Source organism: Periplaneta americana, chromosome 1 (assembly GCF_040183065.1).
Source record: "Periplaneta americana isolate PAMFEO1 chromosome 1, P.americana_PAMFEO1_priV1, whole genome shotgun sequence".
Classification (NCBI taxonomy): Eukaryota; Metazoa; Arthropoda; class Insecta; order Blattodea; family Blattidae; genus Periplaneta; species Periplaneta americana.
Genome location: NC_091117.1, coordinates 135522880 through 135544754, shown reverse-complemented (window position 1 = coordinate 135544754; position 21875 = coordinate 135522880). Strand labels below are relative to the sequence as shown.

Below are 21875 nucleotides of genomic sequence, written 5' to 3'. Positions count from 1 at the left end.
CGCAATGAAGGTTATCTAATCGGCGAATTTTCTAGCTATTTCTCAACGATTGTTAGAAACTAGAAGTCTCTTACCTCATTTCGAAAATCACACAACAGAAATTTCTTTAAAAATGGTACTGCTTTATGGAAGCGGGAGAGATTAAAATGTTGCATTTAAAAAAATGTTTGTGTGGTTTTGTGCAGTAAATCATTATTGTTTATTTATAGACGTACAATTAAAAATGAACCAATACTGCCAATATTGTTAAATAAAATGGAAATTTACCATAAAGTTCTATTATTGAGATTGAAAGTTTCTATTTGCTGTTCATTTTATATAAACAACGGTCCGCTCCTGCATTAGAACAGAGCATCTGTTTTGTACCGGTATGTCTGTATCCGCTTGAGCTGTACCGTGTACTTGTAAACCCCCTCCTCCCCATCCAGCAACGTTGCCAAACGCCTAATATTGTAGACTTTAATAATTAGTTAAATATTACAATTAGAAAAAATTGTATACCCTTAATGTGAATTACAAGTGACATATTATTCATATTTCATAAGTACGTTATCGGTGAGTCATATTGTTATTTATCAACAGATATTTAAGTGTCATGCTGAGTAAAGCTGCACCTAACCCGTTCCTTATAAAAACGATGTTTCCCCATTCATTATCAGAAGTGCGTGGGAAACAAACAATCGATTTCGAGAGCTTGCTAAAAATACAGTTTTCTTCATTTGCCATAAGAAAAATGTGTATATCAGTATTTTGGAGTTAAAATAGCCTCGATGGTGGAATAATGTCCCATCTGTCATTAAATTCCAGGTTCACGAATACAGTAAAAGACAGTAAATCATGAGTTACTATGTCGTTTCACGACGTGTGAAAGAACTCGATCCATTAATGAAAAACGAATATGGCCCACTCCAACTACTCTCTAAGTCGGGAACAATATTGTTCCATATCCAACGCCCTGAAGTCTCAAGTCTTGCCTCTTTATATCAGTCGACCATTGTTCTCGTAATTTCTTTAAAAATACACAATTATCATAATAGCGATCATTATAAACGAATAAGAAATTTGAACACACTATTTATAACCTTCATCAATCCAAAGTTTATAAATTGACTTTCTCTTTCCATCTCACAATAATTGTAATTAGAAATGTGTCTATTTTAAAATTATTTTCATTTATTTATAGTTCCATATAATTTGTTTTATTATACTATTCTATTGTTTAGTTTCAGAATTTTCTCGTCTCTAAATAATTTTCTTAATTTTTAGTTTCTGGGCGTAATTAACAATCACGTCTTCTTCCTGGCCGCAGAAGGGACAAACATAATTCCCATTGTTTTCCCCTTCTTTTCCTTAAGTTACACATTCCTAGTCGCCACCATGCTAAACCCATTCATTTTTCCTTGGAGTTTACTCTTGTATATTCTTCTTGCGCCCATAAAATTTTAATTTCCCTATAATTAATTAACGATAATAACTTAATTAAACCACTATGAAGCTTTTGTCTAGCTATTACATTGTTCGTCTTCTAAGTGATTTTGCAAACTAAAGTTATATTCATTTCATAGATTTTTTGCCATACTCAATTGAGACCTAATTTTTTTTAACATTATACAGTATTTTAATTGTTTTACCGAATTCATTTTCGTCGAGGACAAAACTGTTATGCATTTTCCCCAATGCTATGTCTCCTTTCTCCATAATATAGGTATTTCATATAAATATTTCTTCTTCCTAAAATAGTCCCTATGCTACTATCCATACCAATTTCATAGCCAGCCGCTAGGTTTGAGGAAATGTAAGAAACTCGTAAAATATATATATATATATATATATATATATATATACAGGGTTTTCATTTCCCTATGCTACTATCCATACCAATTTCATAGCCAGCCGCTAGGTTTGAGGAAATGTAAGAAACTCGTAAAATATATATATATATATATATATATATATATATATATATATATATATATATATCGTCGGTTTCTTGGTAAAAGTGACCAAGTCACATTCCAAGGCTTCCAAGCATTATGATGTGAAGGCCATAACTCGGAACTAAAGCATTTCCGGACACATGTTGTAATGAACTATTTTGACATAATTTTATACTAAAAACTAATAATATAACACATTTACCTTTAAAATAAGTTATTACTAACATCTAATGAAGTACAGTTATCTTTGAATGGATCATTAAACCTTTAAACGCCTTTTTCCAACAATTTTGCATTTTGGACTTGGTCACTTTTACCAAGAAACCGGAAAAAAAAACACACACACGCACACACGCACACACACACAGTCCTCATTTCAAAACTTCCCTGTCTAAATAACTAATTATTTAAATTGAATTCAATTTTAACAAAAAAAACACATCAATTTAGGTATTGAGGAGGAAGTCTGAAACCAAGCTTAATCGCATTTTAGATTTCACCCCCACCCCCAGCTACCCTCACTTTGAAATTTCAAATGGCATCCCTATATTTTTATACTTAAATATGAAAAAGCATTCAATTGTTTATACACCTCATTAATTTGTTTTTGCATCTTTTGTTTTCTATCGTCGACTGGCAACCTGTATTTTTGTTATTATCATCAGTTGATCGTAGGATGAAAACACATCTTATTTTGTGTAATTTTCTAAATTTGATCAATAAGGATAATTTATGTTCTCACTTGAAGGGTATACACCATTTTAAAATAATTTAATACACAAACACAACTATTACATGAAATGCTCAATAACTTTTTGTAGCTTTATTCTCTTCAGCTCTAATCAACAATAACAAAAATCCAGGTTGTCAGGTGACGATAGAAAACAAAAGATACGAAAACCAATGAGATGTATAAATAATAATTGAGTACTCTTTCATATTTGAGTATAAAAATATAAGTGTGCCATTTAAAACTTGAAAGTGAAGAGGCTGGGGAATGGGGGTGAAGTCTAAAATGCAATTAAGCCTGGATTTAAACTCCCCCCTCAATATCTAAATTGAGGTGGTTTTTTAAATTGAATTCAATTTAAATAATAAGTTATTTAGATTGGGAAGTTTTGAAATGAAAGCCTACGTATATACAGGGTGTTTCAAAAATATGGGACATAATTTCAGGTATGTATTTCCCACATGTAGACAATCAAAATAGTTCATTACAACATGTGTCCGGAAATGCTTTATTTCCGAGTTATGGCCTTCACAACATTGAAATTCACCGGAACGTTTTTCTTTCCGCAGGTCGTTGCCGTCAAAGGAGACATTAAGTGGGCTCTCTGACAGTTCATTCCGAGGCGAAGGTTACATTCAGTGTTGTGTAGGCGTTAGACTGTGCGACATGTATTCAAATCAAGAGCTGGCAGAGATCACTTCATGTACAGTAAAGCGGACGGCAATGCTGAGCTGGCTCGTCGTTTGTACCAGGAGAGGTACCCACAGCGAAAATGTCCAGATCGGAAGACATTTGTACGTCTCCATTACCGTCTGTGCGAGTATGGAAAATTTAACTCTCCTGGTTTGGGAAGGGGACGACCAAGATCTACAACTCCAGAAGTACAGGAGGAGATTCTGGAGGCTGTGAACATGACTCCTTCTATCAGCACACGAAGGGTAGCGTTGCAAGTCAATGTTCCTCATACGACTGTCTGGAGACTGTTGAAAGAGTATCAATTGTATCCTTATCATTTGCAACGTGTACAGGCCCTGTCACCAGCAGATTACCCTGCACGAGTTAGGTTCTGTCAGTGGTTCTTGCAGCAGTGTGGTGTAAATCCGAACTTTCCTGCCTTAGTATTATTTACAGATGAAGCACAGTGAATTTCAATGTTGTGAAGGCCATAACTCGGAAATGAAACAGTTCCGGACACATGTTGTAATGAACTATTTTGATTGTCTACATGTGGGAAATACATACCTGAAATTATGCCCCGTATTTTTTAAACATTCTGTATGTACATACATACGTACGTACTGTTGCTTCGAAAACATGACGGCCTCTCTTCTTGGAATTGGTAATCCCTCATAAACCCCCATCCTCTACTCAATCCCTATCCGCGTGGCAGAAATACAATAGATCCTAGCATTGCCAAATTTAAATCATTGCCCCTACCTATTGGGTTTCACCCGTTCTCAGTGTCTTTTTAGACATTTGTCGACGTGTTGTTTTATACTGTTGTGCGCTTCAATATGTACAATTTATTCCGGCCATGATTAATGAGTGTTGGAGCAGATGATTCGCAGCCAGGCCTCCTGATTCACCTGAAGATCACGACAAGAATAATGAACACCGTCGAAGAAAACAATATCTTATTTGCAGAGGAGCGTAGCTAAGAAAACAAAGTGTTAAAATTGTGTCTAACGTTAGAAATTCTATCCATAGCGTAATCGAAAGTTGAGGCAGTTTGATAAGTACAAATCTTTATCACTTAACATCGGACGCAAGCGGCGGAGTTGGTAATATGTATATGGGGCATAGAAATTAAGAATTACAGTTCACCAACTAAAGAGAAAATAAACTAAAACAGAATTCGGCAAGATAGATGATTTTATGCGTGATTTACTTCGTCGAACATTATGTGAACAGTACGCGAAAGAGATATCGCCAACAGCAAATAAAATTGCGAAAATATTCTGGCCTGATTTGTACATTATATTTAAGAATGCAGAAAAAAATTCATTCGATTTTATCCAGTACTTTCGGAATTACCAGGAAAAGGGTTTTTAAGGAATATGGTTTGCGAAGAAGAAAAAAAAAGCTCATGCCGATTTCCACTTAACAGTTATTATAGCCAATTCCGCACTTTACATTACAAATCATAACTTCAGAACTAATACAGAGCCACTGGCGTAGCTCAGTTGGCTGAGTTGACTGCCGATCCGAAGTTGCACTCGGCGTGGGTTCAGTTCCCGCTTTGGCTGATTTATCTGATTGGGGGTTTTCCGAGGTTTTTCTCAACAGTAAGGCGAATGTCAGGTAATCTATAGCGAATCCTCGGCCTAATCTCGCCAAATACCATTTTGTTATCACCAATCCCATCGACACTAAATAACCTAGTAATTGATACAGGGTTGTTAAATAACTAAAAAAAACTAATACAGGTTGTTTTACCTGAATGAACTTCAATAGTTGGTGTAGAAATTTAAATTGTATATTAGGCCTATATTTTACAAAACAGAATTTTAAGGTATAAGAAGTGTACATGCCCCCTTAATTAATTCAATCATATTTCGTATCTTATAACGTTCCTTAGGCCTACAGAAAATTTTCATCGAATCAGCAACTAAACTGGCAGAGAAACAAATATATTCTTTTGTGCTTTAATATGATTTTCGTGTTATGAAAAAATGATGTAAAATTTATCTATCACTGGTATCTATACTGGTCTTTATTTCACCGTCCTTAGCAACCTAAGTAATGACATTATTCACAGCAGTGCTTAAAAGTTTTCTAACTTACAGCAGTGAATTAAATGTTTTTAAATCACTCTCTACATGACAACCAACATATTAGCATTAATTAAAATGAATATATATGAACTTCTTCGCCAACAACACATTACAAGGAAAAGATCTACAATTTAAAATTAAATTTACATACCAGTAATGAATAAAATATTGTATAGCACACTAGAGTAAACAGATTTTATGCGCTCGTGTAAAGTATCACCCAAGGCGAAGCGGATAAAATCTAATTTTACTCTCTTGCACTATAAATTGCTATTCAATGATCACAGTTTCCGAAAATTTTACCAGCAACATCCTTAATTAAGTATAAAATTCTGGAACTTCAATAACATGAGAATTTGAAACTTATTATATAATTCTGCATTTCTTTGTTTATCTAAGCAAAACATGTTAGTGAAAATATAAATATAAAGTGTTTTAAAAATAAATTTGTTCAGTTTTATACTAATTTTGTTTTAGTAATTATAAATTAAGGTATATTTACGAAGATAATATAGTCTCGCTGAAAATCGCAGTTTCACGGAACACAGTTTGAAAAACGTTCGCAAATCACAATGACTTCAAGAATTGGCAACTCGGCTAAGGGTTTATCCCTTGCACGTGCCTGCAGTTAACTGGTGAAAGATATAAGGGAAGGTCGTCATGTTTTCGTGCGAAGTATAATTGTGTACTATATATATACGTACATATACACATATATAGGCCTATATATTTTTTTTTTTTTACAAAATTTGGTTATTCAATCAATATATAATTGGGATATTACATTTTCCCGTATTTTTATTTTGTAGGGTATCTTTCCCTACCCCATTAAATCTTGGCTTAGCTGCCTCATGAGTGATGCCTTATTTGTATCGCTTATGGGGTTCCAACCAGTCTTCAGACTTGACTAAACGTGCATGTCATACATACATACATACATACATACATACATACATACAGGTCATGGCTTCATAAGATCATACCTTCATAGATTCAAGATTATTCCAACTCCAACGTGCCCTTGCAGACTAAAAGAACACTCAGTCAACTACATAACATTAAGATGTGCCACACTGATAAAAGAAAGAAGAATTCTACGAGCTAATATAATACGCACAGGTCAAACCTGGCCTCCACCTTTTGATCCGTTCACAACAACATACCTCAAAAGCTTCTGAAAATTTATAAAATCCAAGAATTTGGCAAAATGTAACAGCAGTTGAAATTAGAAATAATATTAACAATGATGGTAACCTAAAATAGAAGAAGTACAATTAGGCAACACTTGTATCTATAAGAATTTCAAGATCTCAATCAAAATTGTAAATATCTTGGTCTCATGTCATAAATTATGTAACTAATTATTGTAATATTTTATGTAAAGCATGTAGTATTACTCCAATAAAATGGAGCATGCTGATACAAAAAATACATACATACATACATACATACATACATACATACATACATACATACATACATACATACATACATACATACATTCAATATGTAGGCCTATGCAACACATACAATATATTCGATACTCTGTGAATATCCTTCAAATTTTTACTAACAATATTTGACTATTAATTTATCAATTGCTTGTAGTGCTACATTACTTTTTTTTTTAAAGCATTATCATTTTGTACTCCCCAATCTCCCTTACTCTCTAACAACACACATCATATATCAGAATTTAACTTGAAAGAACGCTATCACTCCAAAATCAATTCGTCATATAAGAAATATCTCTCATAATATTTTTGTGCGAGATCGTGCGTATTTGCTTGGTTTCCGCACAAAACCAATCCGCGGAAAATGTAAAATTCCACATTCAGTATTCCCAACCTAACACACATAACAATTTTCCTCTTTTTACCGCTTAAGTGACATATTGATTTTACTGCTTTAGGCTTTTAACATATTATTTTTAGAGACGTTCAATAAAGTAATAATTATAAATTGGAAACTTACCACTGCAATTTCACCTAAATTGCACTGTTGATTAATGTTTTTAAATATTTGCAAAAATCATTACATGACCTTACCGTTTGTTTTAAGTTCGCATTTATAGACTGGGGGGGGGGGGGAAACAGACGTATATCACGGCCTGCTGGAGTATAGTAAACACAGAAAATATTTTAAAGCAACAATGTTGAAGATAGATATTTTTGTTTTACAAATTTGCCGTCATTGAACAGAAACCAAGATGGAGATTTCATTACAACTAATTGGAAATTCCTCTTTCAGATATGTAATAAACGATCTTCGCACAAAATAATGTACGATACACGAGCGGTATGTTTTCTTTCAATTCTCGGAAATTAAAAAAGCTCAACTACGTTTCGCTTTTTCAAACTTTTCCTCGAACATGAAAACTTCAACATACCGCTCTTGTAATGCATATTACTATTATATATCACTTAACTTATATAACGCATAGATACGTGTATGCAGAAAAATATGTAATTTTCCTTCGTAAACCCGAGTTTCCGAATATTATTACTCCACCTTGGAACAAAGCCACAACGCCCCTTTGCGTTTTGCTTCATTGTTCCAACGACTCTGCAAGAAAGAAATTTAGATTATGAGTTTCGCATACAATTTTACTATATTTTTAGTAAATAGTATAAGAGTGTATAACAAGATGTCAAATTTAATGAAAGAAAATAAGTTTTATTACTTTTGGAATGCTTCTCGTTTCTGAACGTGTTTGTGTGTTTGCGTGCCCGCACAGTAGTAATTTACTCGAAATAGGTTTAAACGATTTTCTTCTTGCTTCTTATGGAAAACTTTCCGAACACAACAGCATAGGCTATATTTTCATGAAATAAATAAAATAGGCCTATACTATATACAAGACCGTTTTTTGACAAGTCGGACCTGATACTAATAAAAGTAAGCAAACAACGAGAACAGATGAAATGGAAAATAGTATAAAATGTAACAATTGAAACAAGAAATAACATTCTCAGGAAGTTATGTTTCAGAGATTGATGTAAAATTGAACTGATTGGCAGCACGTGAATATATATATATATTTTTTTTCTAGGTTAAATAGACACTGTCTAAACAGAATTTTAGATTTAGAATAACAGCTTTAAATTTAAAACTAAAGTATGAAGAAAAACTCTGTAAGAGATATGTACAAGTGTTTATATCAATGAAGAGATATGTAATATCGTAATGATGTGAAAGCAAAAATTTGGCCCGCGTTCTGCTATTAGATAAAGCTGTGATGTCATAATGCCATATTATATATATATATATATATATATATATATATATATATATATATATAATATATATATATATTAACTTATCACGATCACTGTATAAATCAATGTCATTGTTTTTTTTCCATTAAGTGGTTTGTTGATTGCCGTTATGCCTGGTACAATTAATTTTCAGAACACGTGTGTTGTTTAGCTACTCGACCCAATTCTTTCATATTTCTTTCTATTCTTAAAAACGAAATGAGCTATGAAATGTAAAGTTCAGTAGCGATTTACATTTGTTGTTTCACAATGTAAGCGACTGGCTTAGCTTAGTCGGCAAAGCACTTGCCTGCTGATTCAGAGCCGCGCTCGAGCGTGAGTTCGGTATCACCTTAGGTTTATTATCCGGTTAGTTTTTTCAGAGGTTTTCCCCAACCGCAAAGCGAATGTTGGGTAATATCTGTGGCGATTCCTCCGCTCGTCTCACCAAACCACCATCCCCCTAACACAAATTTCATCGACACTACATAATCTAGTAAGCTAGTTGATACAGCTTCGTTAATCAACTAAAAATTTTCAGAATATTTATTATTTAAATAATTAATTGTGATACAACGAAAACACACTACTCATTGTCATGTTGTAAAACAGCCATGAAGTGCAATGCATCAGGAGCCAAATAATGTTGGAACATGAGAAGGGATGTTAAGATGCTACATACAGCCGTCGGCAGAAATGTCATCGCGATGCCTGTTACTATACTTGTATTTTGAAAGATGGGACACGACAGTTAAGCGACCGAGCTTGGAACTGCAGTGCTATGTTGCCACGCTGATGGAAGCTAGCAATTGACGTTAAGATGGCTGACGTTAAAATATTAATTGACAATTGACGCGCCTGTTATGTCTCATCTTAAAAAAAAGTATAAGTGACGTTGCAGGGGCAGACAAGGAATACACAACCCCCCTCCCAACCAACCCTTTGCAGGTACATTGTACAAGCAGTTACCAGTGGCGTAACATAGTTAAGCAAGGCTCTGTTCAAAGGTAGAAAACATATATTTAAAGAAGAATGGGAGGAGACATATTTTTCTTGTGCTTATAGAAATAATAGCAGTGGCGGCTTGTGCCTTTCTATGATGGGTGTTCACAAAAAAAAAATGAGTAATGAACACACTGATATATTCTCGTATAGCTGAGTCACACGTCAGAGATAAACGAGTTCTAATATGCATGTACCAAATCTATGCATATAAACCAAAATTAAAACCATTAAACAAGAGTAGAGTAAAATTAATTCATAGGACTCACCTTCACTGCTGTTTTTGAAGATCTAGATTTATTTGTAGAGAAACTCCATGCGCCTAGTAATGAGAGATGCAAACTTGTCAATAACTTTATTATTGAAGTCTCTAATGTCGTTAACAAGTTTTTTTCCACTGCCAACATAGCCAATGTACTTAATCGGTCTTCTGTCATGGTGCTGAGGAATGTTTTAATCCTCTTTTAATGTAACACACAATTTCACACACATCCGTCTCCAAACTTCAAGTGTTACTGTTTCAGCCTTCAATAGGCATCATTGCAGCTTGTATTTTCCTTCTTTGCTGAACAAGAGACAACAGAATCAGCTCCCGCGCGTAACGGTATTTTGAAAAGAAAGAGTAACGAGAGAAAACGAGGAAAGAGGGAGAAAGGAACAGGATGCCAGACCCAAGGGAGATGGAGCATCTCTGTTTCTCTGTCACTAGCATGTTAAGACCTGTGCGAGCAAAGCTATTGTAACCATTGTAACAAACCAGAAAATATTCTCGCCTCAGGCTATTCCACCCTGCTAGAGAAAAATTGTGCGAGTTGCTGTCAACCTGTCCAATGGAGATTTAAAGACACACGACACACGAACGGGACATTCTCTTGAGACGAAAAATGTAGGAACGTCATTGCACATTGGAAAGTAATAGATGTAATAATATTAATACAGTAATATGTATGGTTATTGTTGGTTTTTAAGGTGTTCACGTGCTTCTGTGCTCATATAGAGGAACCGCCGCTGAATAATACAGTAGTATAGGTTTATTGTGCTCGAAAGTTTTAAAGGACATTTATCAACACAATATTAAACGTCATTATAATGTAGCCTATGCTAGAAAATCAGGTATTTATGAACATTTTAAATCCAAATTGTAGTAGGAAGAGCAATAGCAAAACGTAGTAGATATGTACGATATGGTGCAATCATTCATTACAATGATAGATATCTGGAAATCAAATATATGAGGGAAAAACAGTTCCATCATTTCCCAAGCTTACAATTTATTTATCATATTTATGAATCAAAATTTAAATAATTATGCTCATCTAAATCTAAAAACAGAATTTGAACGGAGATTAGGTGATTTTAAAAATATTGCAAATGATTTCTCACTTTTTACGAATCCTTTGACCATAGACATAAACAATATTAAGCCAGAAATGCAGCAAGTAGTAGCTAATTTACAGAGTGGTACATATTTACAAACACGGTGCAAAGACATGTGTGGTTTAAATTTCTTTAAAACTCTGTATATGGAAAAATATGCTTTCCTTAAGTTATTTGCCGCCAATATAGCGCCTATGTTTGGTTCCACTTACAGTTGAGAATATTCTTTTTTTCAAAATTGAAACCTGCAAAATCAAAACAAAGATCGCGGCTGAAATATGAAAGTTTATTCGCTATCTTGAGACTGGCTACTTGTGACATAAACTTAGTATTCTGTGGTAGCTTGGAAGTTACGGCACAGTAAATCGTGGTGGGAATATAATGGTGAAGCAGTGCGCAGCCTCGCCCGTTCTCCTACTACGTGATGACGTCACGCGGGAAGCATTGCAGACTCTCTCGGAGCTTGCTAGCTTAGCTCAGCTCAGCTCCGTAAGGTTTTGGAAGTGGTGTAGGTTAATTGATTATAAATACCAAGAAGCTGTATTTACTAATTCCTTCCCTACTAACGTCTTGTCAGGAACGTGATGCTCTCCCAAAGTATAGCCGTCTAGACATGACGTCTTTGTGACCCTGCGACTTGTATTGACAGTTTTCATTCAAGCTGTCAAATGCAGTTTTTTCAAGCTGTCTATTTAGAGGGTGGTTGTATGTTGTAAAACGATCTTTCGTGAAGAAGAGGAGTTATTTTCCTCTAAATATACGCGAAAGGTTTTCCAGAATTCTAACTGTTTGAATAAAAGTGCATTGAAGTTCTGTCCTGCATTCCAAGTGGAATGAACAAAGTTTAAGAAAGGGAATCAGAATCGAGGTCTTGTAAGAGTTATTGGCAGTAAAGTGACATGACAGAAAAGGTCTGTCTACGAAGCACAACATTCACATGGTCAACATAAAGGAAAAAAGGGTAACAATGAAGGGGAATAAACAGTGGTGAAACTGAAGGGCGTAATAGAGTACAATAACGTTATGTTGTGGGTTGACTGTCAGGTCAGCGTCAGAATGAAGTCTTATATCCCTTCTCCATTATGGGAAAATACGTAAAAAAAACTACAGAAATGCTTCTTCAATATAATGTTTATGGTACTTTTCAGCTTTTCAATGTCTACGTAATTGCATGTAAGACCGTGAAGGGAAGCAAACCCAGGAAGGAAAGGATCTATACAAATCTTCGACTTGACCTGGAAGCAGGCATTTTATAGAGGGTTAACCTTGTCTAACTGAAGTGTTAGTGAAAGGTGAGGGGATGCTGGAGTTACGACGACAATATTACAAGCAAACTGTTGGGCTTATTTCCCCCCTCCCGTCATATACCTACCACCCACAGAAAAAGAAGCAAAGTTTGTAAATCTCACAAGAAAGAAGCGAAACAACATGGGAGTGCAAAGAATGTTTTGTACTGGAGTCTTTCGAAATTTAACATACTGTTCAAACTGTTACCAAATTATGAGTATAATATCACAATTTGTAGTAAAAGACCCATGTTTATTGCAAACGACCTCCACCTGCCTTTAAATGCCACTTACTGCACACCACCAATAATTCACTGTCTGCGCGTGGAGATTTAAATAGAGATTCCAGGCAATAAACCCGTCCTTTTAAATCTTACTGCATGAACTTAAAGGTAGCAACAAGCAAACTTTAGAAAAGAGTCAATAATGAACATATGTTAAAGGCAGGTGTCGAATTAATTACGTTCATTCTGGTGTACTGCTTTCGTTAGAAGATATCTTAAGTTCATGGACGGTCAGCGCGTCTGGCCGCGAAACCAGGTGGCCCGGGTTCGATTCCCGGTCGGGGCAAGTTACCTGGTTGAGGTTTTTTCCGGGGTTTTCCCTCAACCCAATATGAGCAAATGCTGGGTAACTATCGGTGCTGGACCCCGAACTCATTTCACCGGCATTATCACCTTCATCTCATTCAGACGCTAAATAACCAAAGATGTTGATAAAGCGTCGTAAAATAACCTACTAAAAAAAAGTTCATGGACTCAACTCGGTTTGATCCATTTAGAGTGATGGACAGAATACGTTCTGAATCAGACCTTCGATTTCAGGCTGGCTTTAAAGAGGCTGAAAATGTGATTTGCAACAAATGTCAAGTGTAGCATGATGAAGTGTCCCTAAAAGAAGGCAAATTCGAAAAAAAACGCATTTTCGATAAAATATGGACTTAACGCGTTTTGATTCCGAGCTCCTCAAATACATTCAATAAAGTTTTATCGTCAACATTTTTACATTACTTAAAAAAAACACACACACACATCAGTTTTTCATTCCAGTGATTCTGCATATTTCTTTAAGTAAAATGCTCCTGCACACAATTTTAATATCTGAATATTTTTTACACAAATTAAGTCCACAATTTCCACATCTGACATTAATTTTCGTAATGTGAACGGCTTTCTTGTTAGCAGCTAGTACTTGAAATAGACCTTGTTTCACCCTCACAACCACTTTTGTATTATCTTCCTCACTACCATTTTTTTTCTTCAACTCCGCCGGTAAATCAGTTTCCAATAGCACTATAATATCACTTTCACCCAAAACATTAAGGCTGCTATTATCCACAAAACAACTCATGTCTATGTTCTGTATCCCTGAATACAACTAGATTTGAATAAACACCAATAAATAAAGAACAAATTTACCAACTCAAGTTTCTACACTGCAAGTAAATAGTAAAGTGGAGAATTGAAACAGTAAACGACTTTAACGGCATTACAAACAGTTACAACAATGGACAAAAATCACAGAATTCAAACTAGAAAATGTTTAAAAGTGTGGGTCATATGAAATGCCAAGGGTTGGTAAAATCTGTCCACTAACATATACTTCAAATTATTAGTCTGCTATATTTTAAATCTAAAACAGTACACATGTGTGCATACTTTATCATGTTAGAGACAAATAGAGTAAAGGTGAAAGCTGTAAGATTTCATTAATTCATAAAAATTTAGAAAATAAAAAGGGTGGGCAATTTTTTCCCAACCGTGATAATGCTAGGGTTAAGCGAGAAAATAATTATTTTATGCCCATTGATTGACGCCTTTTTTGCTCCACTATTGACATTCGAGACAATTGAATCCTTCCATTTACTGAAGCCTTTTCTATCTGGAAGTTGTTAAAAGATACCACAGCTTTAACATTTTATGAGACATGTAAAAAGTCCTTTTTGCTTAGAAAGTTTTGAAGAACTATGAGAAAATTATTCCCTTCTGCGGAGCGACTCATATGTGAAACATTTTAACAATATGATACACAGGAACATACTAGTTAATAGTTATTATAATTATATAATTGCTGTAATTACTCACGTTTCGTTATTTAGGTCTAATGCACTATCCTCTGATACATGTTCGTCTGAATTTATTTTGGAAGTGGCCTGAAGAGTACATGAACTATTTGGCAATGATGTCATGAATTTCTTTTCTCCTTCTCCGTTTTTCACATCTCTTCAATCTCAGATTATCTGTTGATTTTCGTTTCAAGCAAGACTGCGCCAGAGCTTTTGTGGGTACAGCGTCTACTTTCAGATTACGACTGCTTTTTGGTTCATAATTTAGGAGTTTCTGCTTTAAAGGTACTTCGTAACTTGACTCCTCAAAATGAAGTGAACATATTCGAGCTGAAACAACATTAAGTCTAAAGATTTTTACCCCCTTTCTTTTCCCTCAAAGCAGTCTATGGAATAAGTCAAACAATAAGTTTAACATGAAAATATATTTTGCAAATGAGTTGCGAAGCAAATAAAATTTAGTAACATGCGAGAAAACTCATCATGCTGTAAATTGACTTCATCCTCCCTTATACAAGCATGCAACCATTGTCTTGCCAAGTCTTCATTCTTCGGAAACCTATAATATTTTACGTCAGTTCCTTTTGTTTTTCGATTGTAACTGAAACAACCAGATACTGCACATCCAGGCATACTAATAGCATGTGTCACATTAATAGCATTACTGATACAAGAATAACATTCAATATAATATATATAAACAAAGAATTAACTCCGTGCACGTACACACAACAGCTGTTTGATTTGTTCCTCGAGCACTGCGGCGCGAATTAGCGCGCCGCTGCTGCTTCCCAAGTGACGACATGCGCAGTAGAAAACGAGTTTGAGTCAACCGTCTGCTACACCATTATATTCCCACCACGCAGTAAATATGGAGTTTGTGATGGCTGCACGCCACTGACGTCTGAGCGGGCCCTCCACCCTACCCACAACCATGCGACGTCATGTGTATTGCTGGTTGCATTGCCTGATGTCGCCGTGAGTACAATTCTGCCGATGACTGTGCTACAACGTGGAAGTGAAGCATGTAAACCAGGTATGCTCATTCTCTGACTCCCGATTTTGTTCTGTAATCACAACCTTCAAATGTAGAGCGTGCTGTTCCTCGTTCGAAGCTCGACGGATGGCTGCGGAAGGCAGTTCAAGTACTTAGTAAACGTACGAACAGTGCGGGACAATGACACAGTCAAAACCTCCTGTAAGCAAACGATCATTCCGTACAGTTTGGGAGGAAGACTATTTTTGTTGTGCGTTCGGTGAAAACGTAAAGTGTTTACTATGTTGTAGGGTACTGTCTGGAATACTACAGAAACATAACACGACATTATACGCTCTACTACCCAGAACATGCCGATGTGACAGGGAAGCTGTTTTCTATAATATGTATTCATATACCAACGTTATTATTATTATTATTATTATTATTATTATTATTATCATTGTTATTGTAGTGATTTTATTCCGACAGAAATACATGTTATGACAAAATAATTTTTCATGGGTGCAACGTGTAGGCTACTACAGCTTCAAGAATTGAAAGCACATCATTCAAGGCCGAACATTGAAGAGAGTCGAACAATTCAGAGTCTATGTTTAGGAGCAAGTTATGTAGTATGTTGGGAATTAGCTAAGGCACTAAAACTCTCCACGGATGGTGAACTTGTAAAGAGATCTATGGTGCGTGAACAAAATATAGTTAATTGTATCTCTGTACTGCAACAGCTCGCATGTGAATTCAGAGAACATAGATTTAGTGATTTTAGACGTATGGAGAGTGATATTAATCTTTTTGTTAATCCTTTCATAGTAAATTTGGTACAATCTGTGAGAGTGCAGTTCTAGGACGAGTTAATTGATTTACAAATTCAGAACTAAATGCGGAGAATATGACTTCACAAGCACAGAAGTATTAAAATATGAACAAAACGAAATATACCAAGATGAGCTTATTCACTGCCACTATGTTAGCTATCTTTGCCTCAACATATTTTCGAGAATGAAGGTTGCTAAATCCAAAAATCCGAACATAGATCCCGATTAACAGATGAACATCTTTTGCGCATTGCAGTAAATTCGTTCGAAATAGGTTTTCCGATTACTTGCAGAAAAGAATGCACATGTTGAATAGACAGCAATGTATGGTGGAATATGAAAATACCATTATCTATGACATAATAGTATCATAACTATATAAAATATAATAAATAATGTAATAACTGAATATTACAGTGTATACTCTTTCCTTTTTTAAATTCAGTTTATTATCCATATTTGTAAGAGAGTGATAGCTATGGCACGGGCTGTGTTGTAATGTAGTAGTTGCGGAGTCCAGTCCGTACACTGTGTGTGTTATGCAGTGCAGCATCGTCCGTGTAATCGGCGCTTTTACAATTTTGAGCATACCTGATGTAAACTAAAATAACAGAGTTCGTTGAAAACCGGTAAGAGGCCTTATGTGAATTGTAACTGCTAACATGATTTAACGTGTAATTTGTAAATTTGTAGTGTTTTTGTAACGCAGTCTTTACTCCTGGTTGAGTGTTAGAGAAGGCCGTATGGCCTTAACTCTGCCAGGTTAAATAAATCATTATTATTATTATTATTATTATTATTATTATTATTATTATTATGTTAGGTTCAAGCTTTCCTAGTCTCTGTAGGACGAAAGATCCCTTTGCTTTTGTTCAATCTTTCCCTTTTCTTATGTATTATATGTTCGGTGCTTTTCTCCTTAGATCCTCCTGAGGACCTTTCCCTGGACGGAAGTTCGCTTTTACAACACTTTACCAACGACCCTCTATAGACTGTGTGTCATAAATGGATTTATTATGTTGGATATTTTGAGAATAGTAAATAGGAAATATAGAGGATTCAAGGAAACTGCCGACAAATAATTTAGGTCAAAAGCAACTTCTTTCAGGGAGGTTGTAAATACACACATACACACACGCACACACACACACACACACTCACACACTCCCCCCTCTCTCTATCTATCTCTCTCCCTCCCTTTTCCAGTACCAGTAGCAATTTAAATTCTTCTAAAATTGGAATCATTCGCTAAACTGTCTTTGCAGTGTGTTGACCTCGTAAGTGGTTAATGTTTGTTTATTCTGTTTGCTTGCGTTAATGTGGTTCTAATATGCCTCCAATTAAAGGTTCCAAAGTGTACTCTTTGCACAGTGGATTAAAGGAAAGAATTTTATGATATCAGATGGGGATCTTGTATTCTACGATTGTTGCAGTAAAGAGGTAAGCACTGTTATTTTGTTTCCGAATATTTTCTAGCCAGATGTTCTTTGTAAAACATTACAAAACTTCTTTAAAATAATTAGTTAAATTACGATGTCCATTTTTAAATCGTTTTTAGGTAATTATAGGATCTATTGTAATTTCAGATAAAATGTAATAAAAATTTCAAGTCGACCAGCATGTTGCATCTGCTTGACATAGGCTATTGCAATAATGCAAAAACATATTGGCTGACAAGCGCAGGAACCTGACAGAAACCAATTTAGAAATGTTGTTAGTTGTTAACTGTGCAAAAAATAAGTTTAATGAAAAAACAAAAATGAAAGTGCTTATTTTAATATATTTTTCGCTTGATCGTACACGTTTCATAGTTTTATAGTGCTTGAATACATGCATATTTTTCTATTTTATAGTGCATGAAATTCTCGTCTCTAGTTATAACACACTGATCGTCAACTTTTAAGTACGCCTTACAAAGTCTCTTGTAACACTACCATCTTTCCTTAACATCAGTCAGAGTCTTTTAGAATTAAAATTTTAAACTGTCGATTACTATTAGTTTTTTTTTTTTTCACTCATAATGACAGTTAGTCTCCATGACTGAATCGTCCTTCAGTTGAATCCACATAAATTAGACGCTTCGTCAGATGTTATTGTTTTAAGAAATAAAGCTTAAAAATAATAACATACAAAGTACTTAAACTCACCCTGTTGTTCTGCGCGAATGGACAGACACAGTTGACTCTTTGACTTGTATGCGTACACTGGCCAGCCACAATACCTGATCGCGCGCATGCAAATCGAGTGTGTTCAGAAATCCCCCCATGAAATTTGAGTGTGCCTTGTAAATGAAATCATATTTTTGTATTTAACGGGTAGAATCTCTAAGTTTATTATATCATCATATTGCAAGCTACAATAAGCGGACTGCGGGTGATCGGTGGAGTGTAGCCAAGGGTTCAAAAATTGATCGGGACAAGTTACCTGGTTGGGTTTTTTCTGAAGTTTTCTCTCAACCACTCGAAGCAGAATTGCTGGGTAACTTTCAGCTTTGAACCAGAACTCATTTCGCCTTCATTAGTATAATTTCATTAATCATGTTAGCAGTTACAATTCACATTGATTTTTCAGATAAGCCAAGTAACTTGTAGCCTATGCTTATTTCAAGTTTCTATAATTATCAATCTTAATGACTTCACAATCAAAATATACAAAAAAAAAAAAACAAATTACATAGTATAACTGTTTTTAAAATATATTTATATAACATTTGTTATGAATTTATTAAAAATAAAAACGTTTTCTCCCTCTTGGGGCATCGGGCATCATCAGGCGGTACATACAGTAACAATAACAAATATTTTAAAATATAAAATGTAATATGTTGCATGTGTTATGAAAAATGTGTGCACAAATTTAATGTAATGAAGGCTGGATATGATACTTTCAATCATGCTAAAATTACTGTGCTATGTATAACAATCATTGCATTCTAAAATTGTCGATAAAACAGGTTACAAGTTGATCAGGAGGACATGGCGGACGTGGTTTCAGGATTCGCTCACAGATGATATCTGTCTGCGGTAGCTACACATATCCAGAGAAGCCGCAAGTACTTTAATAAGCGACTTTCCTTACGTTTCCTCTTTTAAAATTAATAGCTTATTTTCAAATTATTGTAGGTTTTTCTGTACTTAGCATCTGAGGAATAAGCAGATACAAATAATGGGTTACAAAATGTTGCTACATCACATATAAAGTATAGGAGAAATTGGTACATATTTTTGTCCACTTTATGTAATGTGGACTTTACATCACTAATCAAAATGTTATGAACACATTCGTTACGCAACTAGTTAGGTAATGATACGTTTATTACGAAACAAGTTACGTAATGATACTGTTATTACGTAACTGGTTGCTTAATGTGAACCACAATTACATTCAATAAAATGAAATTGATTTTATTTATATAAACATTAACAACAATATGTACACAATTTCTTATATTAATTTCTGCTGTAGACGATGTTACAGAAGACTGAATAGTCTAAATATTGGTACTTTTTCACATTATTTTAGTATCATTATCAATATCTGAGGCCCTGCGGCCTCGTTGACAACTTTCCAATCTCGCATTGTGACATGAAACGTTACGATATTATATCGTGGGGCCTACATAACTAATAATTAATTTACCCGGCAAACTTAAAAATTCAAGCGACGTTTTCTTCCACCAATCTTCTTTTTGTGTCATTGCCACGCTATCAATTTGTTTATTTCCTATCATCCCTTTATAATATTTCTCAACAAGGCGAGTAAAAATGAATTTTCCCTATGCGCTGAAATTTGGCGCTCTCTCATATCTTTCCTTTGCATAAATACTTATTCCAAGAAATTATAAATAGAAAAGAGGCTTACGTTTATATGTAGGCTACTCGAATAAATACAAATTGCAACTATTTATGTAATATTTTCTAATATCGCTTCGAAAAAATCAACTAGTTACTGCCTTCTGAATACTATGATTAATTGCTCCGAACAGAATAATAGCGAAATAAACACGCCGCACCTAACCACGGTTTCATAACCTAGCGAAATTGATGGTGCATCGGTTAATATTTTTATTAGTTAACTATGAGTATCTAACCATGCATTCTAACCGAGATTGGTGCACTCGGCCATAAGTGATCAATCTGTTGCAGCAGAAATGAGAGGATAGATTTCGATAAATGATATCTTACCTGAAAATTTCTCTGATTAACTTTCTAACTTCTTTACAGTGTTAATATTTAGGAATTTACCTGGCAACTAGTTTCAAAGTTTTGTTCTTCATTGCCCATAGCCTGTCACCTAATTCCTCGTAAGAATTGATGAATTGTATATGCTGTAAATTGTATAGTAGTCTGTATAGCTCAACTGATGAATTGTTTATGATTATAAATTGAATTAATCTACTTGATATTAATTGCACAAATTTGTATAGCTTAATGAAAGTATGCTACTTTGTATTGTATATATTTGTATAGTTTTGGCCGATGAATTGCATATGCTTTACATTGAATAGTAATCTATATATTGATAAAATATTTGTGTTTGTAATTTGAAGTAGTTTGCATGATATGTTTTATCAATTTCTGTATATCACAACTGGTTGAATTGTTTATACCTTAAATTTAATTAACTTACTTGCTTTGTATTATATGTACATATAGCTCAACTGATGAATGATCGTTTGCGTTTGTAAATTTAATAATCTGATTGGCTGTGTATTGTATACTTTTAGTAGAGCCATCGATGTAGCTCAGTCGGCAGACTCGCTGGGCTGATCCGGAGCTGCGTTCGGGCTTGGGTTGGATAACCCTTTGGTCTTTGGTTTCTTCCGAGGTTTTCCACAGCCGTGGGACTGAAGCCGGATGGTCTATGGCGAGTCCTTGGCATCAACCCCTTTGATTAGATTACCCCCCTTTGATTTGATTACCTGGTTGGGTTTTTCCAAGGTTTTCCCCAACCAAAAGGCAAATGTTGGGTAATATTTTGGCGAATCCTCGGACCTCACCACATCTCACTACATCTCGCCAAAATATTGTAAAAAATTGCACAAAATTGTAAAAATTGTAGAAAATTACTAAATTTAAAACTATAAAAATTTGTAAAAATTGTAATTGTAATATTATAAAATTTTGACTTGTTCCACATTTTAAAGCTTCATTGCTCATGTAAGATCTATGGAATAAAATAAATGAATGAATGAATGAATTATCGCTTTTTATTAACACAACTTCACGCTCACCATCATTCCTATGAAGATAATTCAAATACAATAACAATCGTCATCAGCTGTGAATCTGGATGCAATTTTGCTTTTCTAACTGTAAGCCTACTAATCACTGGTTATTTCCCTTAACCGCTGGAATATGACTGATTAGACATTACCGTGGCTAAATCCTAATCGAGATCGTTGAAGAGTAAAAATGTTTAACTAGGGGTTAAGTGACAATTTTAACCGGTAGTCTCACTAGCCGAGGTTAATGTACGTGGCCAATAATGTTTTCCAGAGAAAGGAGAATTATTTGAACAACAGTATGTCAGTGTAATGTCATAAATCATAAAGAATTAGAAAACAAGTTTAAGCGATTAGTTTGTTTTCCGAACATGACTAGACTTCTAAGATAGCAACAACATTAAGTCGCGC

The 21875-nt window shown here is 34.7% G+C and overlaps 1 protein-coding gene across 1 annotated transcript in view; it reads left to right on the top strand.

Moving 5' to 3' along the window:
- Window positions 1–21875, top strand: part of LOC138701152 (beta-1,3-glucan-binding protein-like) — a 55646-nt gene that overhangs the window by 24101 nt on the left and 9670 nt on the right. The gene's annotated exons all lie outside the window — the stretch shown is intronic.